Source organism: Dama dama, chromosome 22, assembly GCF_033118175.1.
Source record: "Dama dama isolate Ldn47 chromosome 22, ASM3311817v1, whole genome shotgun sequence".
In the NCBI taxonomy this organism is placed as follows: Eukaryota; Metazoa; Chordata; class Mammalia; order Artiodactyla; family Cervidae; genus Dama; species Dama dama.
In genome coordinates this window covers 40,802,424-40,808,777 of record NC_083702.1, presented here as the reverse complement: position 1 = coordinate 40,808,777, position 6,354 = coordinate 40,802,424, and the positions used below count along the sequence as shown (strand labels likewise).

Sequence of the window (6,354 nt, the reverse complement as noted above, 5' to 3'; positions counted from 1 at the left end):
ATTGTATTACTAGCTTATAGAAATACAACTATTTTATATATTGATATTATATCTCTGCAACATTGCTGAATTCATTTATTAGTCCCAATAGATTTGTAGTTTCTTCAGAATTGTCTTTAAATAAGATTGTTATATGCTGGGACTTCCCTGGTGGTCCAATGAATAAGACTTCAACCTTGTAGGAGACAGGCCTACTAAAAGGCCTGGCTAAAGAATTAAGCAATCTTGCTGAGAGGACACGACTCAGCATGTAACTCCTGAAGGAATCCAAGAAGGAACAAAAGACATCTTGAAAGCAGGATGTAGGCTGATTCATATCAATGTATGACAAAACCCCAAAAAAAATAAAAAAATAAAAATAAAAAAAGAAAGCAGGATGTAGGCCTGGGAGTGGAAAGCCATCAACAGACTGTTCCTATCTTTAGCGCCTGGGAGGTACATAAAGATTAATTAGAATGGTAGCGCTGACAGCAGGAAGATGGCTGCTTGGCCGTGGAGGCATATTTCTGGAACTGCAAAGCAGCCACGGGGTGACTTCTGTGATGGGACTATCAAGGCGATTGATGAAACTTCTTTTTCGCAGGTGGTGAAAGGGTCTTCACCGCTCAGCCCCACAGGGCTGGGACTGGAGGAGCTGTCATCCCCTGCGATGACTGCAGCCCGAGAGGTGGTGCCCACAGTGCCACGCCGTGCTCACTGACTGTGTTCACCTTGCCTGGAGCCTGTTGCAGTACCTCGGGGCCGTGGTCTTCTCCAGAGTCACAAATAATGTAGTTTTGGAGGCTCCGCTCCTAGTAGGCATTGAAGGTCACTCAAAGGCAACACTTAACCTTTTATTCTGTAGTTCCTGTGAGGTTCCCATTGGTTTCCACCTGTATTCTACCATGCTGCCCTGGTTGCCTTGAGAGGTCGCTTCTGCCTTTCTAGTGACAAAATGGTGTGCTTCAGTTCAGTTCAGTTCAGTCACTCAGTTGTGTCGGACTCTTTGCGACACCATGAACTGCAGCACGCCAGGCCTCCCTGTCCATCACCAACTCCCAGAGTTTACACAAACTCATGTCCACTGAGTCAGTGATGCCATCCAACCATCTCATCCTCTGTCATCCCCTTTTCCTCCTGCCATCAATCTTTCCCAGCATCAGGGTCTTATCAAATGAGTCAGCTCTTTGCATCAGGTGGTCAAAGTATTGGAGTTTCAGCTTCAACATCAGTCCTTCCAATGAATATTCAGGACTGATCTCCTTTAGAATGGACTGGTTGGATCTCCTTGCAGTCCAAGGAACTCTCAAGAGTCTTCTCCAACATCACAGTTCAAAACCATCAAATCTTCAGTGCTCAGCTGTCTTTATAGTCCAACTCTGTAATCCTTACATGACCACTGGAAAAACCATAGCCTTGACTAGATGGACCTTTGTTGACAAAGTAATGTCTCTGCTTTTTAATATGCTGTCTAGGTTGGTCATAACTTTCCTTCCAAGGAGTAAGCGTCTTTTAATTTCATGGCTGCAATCACCATCTGCAGTGATTTTGGAGCCCAAAAAAATAAAATCAGCCACTGTTTCCCCATCTATTTGCCATGAAGTGATGGGACCAGATGCCATGATCTTAGTTTTCTGAATGTTGAGTTTTAAGCCAACTTTTTCACTCTCCTCTTTCACTTTGATCAAGAGACTCTTTAGTTCTTCTTCACTTTCTGCCATAATGGTGGTGTCATCTGCATATCTGAGGTTATTTATATTTCTCTCAGCAGTCTTGATTCCAGCTTGTGCTTCATCCAGCTCAGCATTTCTCATGATGTACTCTGCATATAAGTTAAATAAGCAGGGTGACAATATACAGCCTTGACATACTCCTTTTCCTGTTTGGAACCAATCTGTTGTTCCATGTCCAGCTCTAACTGTTGCTTCCTCACCTGCATACAGGTTTCTCCAGATACAGGTCAGGTGGCCTGGAATTCTCATCTCTTTTAGAATTTTCCACAGTTTATTGTGATCCACACAGCCAAAGGCTTTGGCATAGTCAATAAAGCTGAATAAAAACTGACCTTGTCCAGTCCTGTGGCCAATGCTGAGTTTTCCGAATTTGCTGGCATATTGAGTGCTTATTTAACTTATATGGAGAGTACATCATGAGAAACGCTGGGTTGGAGGAAACACAAGCTGGAATCAAGACTGCTGGCAGAAATATCAATAACCTCAGATATGCAGATGACACCACCCTTATGGCAGAAAGTGAAGAAGAACTAAAGAGTCTCTTGATGAAAGTAAAAGAGGAGAGTGAAAAAAGTTGGCTTAAAGCTCAACATTCAGAAAACTAAGATCATGGCATCTGGTTCCCTAACTTCACGGCAAATAGATGTGGAAACAGTGGAAACAGTGGCTGACTTTATTTTTTTGGGCTCCAAAATCACTGCAGATGGTGATTACAGCCATGAAATTAAAAGACGCTTACTCCTTGGAAGGAAAGTTATGACCAACCTAGACAGCATATTGAAAAACAGAGACATTACTTTGTCAACAAAGGTCCATCTAGTCAAGGCTACGGTTTTTCCAATAGTCATGTATAGATGTGAGAGTTGGACTATAAAGACAGCTGAGCACCGAAGATTTGATGGTTTTGAACTGTGATGTTGGAGAAGACTCTTGAGAGTTCCTTGGACTGCAAGGAGATCCAACCAGTCCATCCTAAAGGAAATCAGTCCTGAATATTCATTGGAAGGACTGATGTTGAAGCTGAAACTCCAATACTTTGGCCACCTGATGCAAAGAGGTGACTCATTTGAAAAGACCTTGATGCTGGGAAAGATTGATGGCAGGAGGAGAAGGGGATGACAGAGGATGAGATGGCTGGATGGCATCACCGACTCGATGGACATGAGTTTGTGTAAACTCTGGGAGTTGGTGATGGACAGGGAGGCCTGGTGTGCTGCGGTTCATGGGGTTGCAAAGAGTCAGACACGACTGAGCGACTGAACTGACTGATAAAGCTGAAATAGATGTTTTTCTGGAACTCTTTTGCTCTTTTGATTATCGAGCGGATGTTGGCAATTTGATCTCTGGTTCCTCAGCCTTACCTCTTAAAAACAAATCCATAGTAAGTTCATCTGAGATGGATATCCCCAACGTCCCTCTATAAGAAAAGACTGCAGAACTGAAAGAGAAGATAATGTTAACACATACTCGCTTAAATTCACTCATACAGGTTCTGAAGGAACTACCTCCTGACCAATCCAAGCTAACTAATTCAGAATCAAAGCTTGAGTATTAGAGGCAGACCTTATCTTTTGTCCAGGTTTCATAGCTATTTGTCTTAAGAATTCATTTTGGCTTCTTATCAATTTCATAATATTTATTTTTTAAAACATTCTGATTGCAAATTTAAGAATTAAGAGCCAAGGTCCCATGAATGCTCTGATCTAAAGATGCAATATTGGCCTGAAAATAGAGTTGTACTTCTGTTAATTAATTATTATTCCTACATGGAGCAATTGTCATATGAATACTGAGAAATCATTTTTTTCTTACATGAAATACAGGTACATACATATTCTTTAGGTAATGTTTAATAAGTTAACTGCATAATATATATTTATCTTTACCTTTTCAGTTGTAAACTGAACTTAGCAGGATAGTAATAAAAGGAATGATAAAAACATCAAATAGTCACTGAATGCTGTTTTTTCATTATTTTGCTTTATTTAGCACTGTGGCTCAGTAGCTTATCAAAGTATTCATTTAATAAATAGCTATAAAATATTATGCTAGCTGCCAGAAATAAGCAAAAACACCTATTCTGTATCTTTGGAGCTTAAAATCTAGTTAGAGATGGACATTCAAATAACCACATTAAGGCATTTAAAATTATAACTGTGGTAAGAGTTTTGAAGAAAAGGGACATAGAGAAATAAACACATATAGCAGGTAACTGACCTGGTTTGGGGGTCAGGTAAGGTCTTTCTGTGGAAGTGTTTCAGCAGTGGTCTGAAAGATTAGTAAGGGTTAATAAGCTGATAGAGGGACGGCTTATATGAAGGCCCTGTGAGGCCCCTAAAAAGGCATGTAGGAGTTGTAATAATGTCCAGAAACCAGAGCAAAGCCTTATTGGCCTGCCGAAGGATATTTGTTTTTATCCCAACAACAATGAAAAGATCTTGAAGAACTTTAAAGGAGGAAGCCTATGACAGGATCAAATTTTCTTTTTCAGAATCTCATTATGGTTGTCCTGTGAGGAAGGGGTGAGAGGGCAGCAAGCAGACCTAGAGGGGCTGGCACTAGTCAGTCAAGAGACGATACAGCCAACGGGTTGTGTGCAGACAGGGTAACATGGTTCAGACGTGGCTAGTAGATTTAATTGCAAGTTCTTTCCCTTTTTGACTTCATAAAGGATATTTTCCTTTAAAAGTATGGTAGAGAGAAAATTCTGACCTGCTTTATGCTTTTCAGTTTGCAAAATTTGGTTCTGTAAGGAGGAAGCCTCTGGCAACAAACAGTACCAGAAAAGCTCTTTCTACTCCTGAAGAATGAGACACAATAATAGTCTCTATGGAATCATCCTGGGATTTGTACTGTGTATGAGTATGTCTACCTCAACATATTTTCTTTACCTAAATTAAGCTCTTCTTACATAGCTATTTTCCTTAACCTTTGGATTTGCTGTTTTGGTAAGCTTTCAATGGAAAATTTGGAGAAGGTGATGGCACCCTACTCCAGTACTCTTGCCTGGAAAATCCCATGGAGGGTGGAGCCTGGTAGGCTGCAGTCCATGGGGTCGCTAGGAGTCGGACACGACTGAGCGGCTTCACTTTCACTTTTCACTTTCATGCATTGGAGAAGGAAATGGCAACCCACTCCAGTGTTCTTGCCTGGAGAATCCCAGGGACAGGGGATCCAGGTGGGCTGCCGTCTATGGGGTCGCACAGAGTCGGACACGACTGAAGCGACTTAGCAGCAGCAGCAACAGCAGCAATGGAAAATTAAATGCTTGGATTTGACATCAGGAAAAAAAAAAAGATTAACTAGGTCCTTGTCCTTGAGGAAGAAAAACAGGAATACAAAAATTGTAAATGTTAACTGACCAGCATTACCATTGAAGGCCATCTGACCTGCTATGCTCATGTAAGCACGTACAAGCAAGTCTCAAAAAGTATAATAAAGCAGACTTGAGATCAGTTTGGGCACCTTCACCTCGTGGTGGTGTTGGTCCCCTAATCCACTCTGTAACTTTCTTGAGTGTTTCTCATTCTTTCACTATGCCGTGCTTTCAGGAACCTGTGCTGTTGAGCTTGACTCGACATCACCTTCCAGTGCAGGGGATGCAGGTTTGATCCAAGATCTGGGAGCTAAGATCCCATGTGCCCTACAGTAAAGACGCTAAAACATAAACAACAGGAGCAATACCATGCGTATGTGTGTGCTAAGTAGCTTCAGTCATGTCCGACTCATAGTTTTTTTTGGCTATGCTGCTTGGGTCCCTCCATCCATGGGGATTCTCCAGGCAAGAATACCTGAGTGGGTTGCCATGCCCTCCTCTAGGAGATCAAACCAGTGTCTATTTCTCCCACATTGGCAGGTGGGTTCTTTACCACTAGCGCCACCTGGGAAGCCCCAACCAATATTGTACAAATTCAATAAAGACTTTGAAGTATATCAATGTATTTTGAAATATTAGATTTATATTCATATAGTGGTGGCCTCTAAACTTTTTACAGAAAATGTACAGACTGTTTATTTTTGGATATGTACATATTTTACACATTTTGCAATTTAACAAATAATTATATTAGTAAATACATCCTCTAATGTATTTACTCAGGATGTATACTTAAGACATTTCTTGTTTGTTTACTTAAGGCATTTGCCTGGTCATCATTGTTGTTGTTGTTTAGTCGATAAGTTGTGTTGACTCTTTTGGGACCCCATGGACTGTAGCCTGCTAGGCTCTTCTGTCCATGGGATTTTCCTGACAAGCATACTGCAATGGGTTTCCATTTCCTTCTCCAGGGGATCTTTCTGACCCAGGGATCAAACCCAGGTCTCCTGCGTAGTCAGGTGGATTCTTTACCACTGAGCCACCTGGGAAGCCCTTACCTGGTCACTAAGGATACCCAAACTGTGCAATCTCATTAGGTCGGAGTCATCCTTCCTCTAGGATGTGTTAGGAGTAGTAGTCTATGCAGGAGAGTTGAGGGAGAAAACTAGGTCCCTCATTTGTACATTCTTTTATGGTAATTAAATTATTTAGATTTGTTTTGAGATCAGTGTCTGTGCATGATATTTTCTTGAAAAAGAAACTATTTTATCTAGAATTTCCAGCTTTTTGCTTTTGTTCTTAATTAACTTAGCCAACAGTTTGCTT

At 41.3% G+C, this 6,354-nt stretch overlaps 1 pseudogene; it reads left to right on the top strand.

The window, feature by feature from the left end:
* The first annotated feature begins 478 nt into the window (after positions 1-478).
* Positions 479-3,267, top strand: LOC133043101 (protein Mis18-beta-like; annotated as a pseudogene).
* The last annotated feature ends 3,087 nt before the right edge of the window (positions 3,268-6,354 follow it).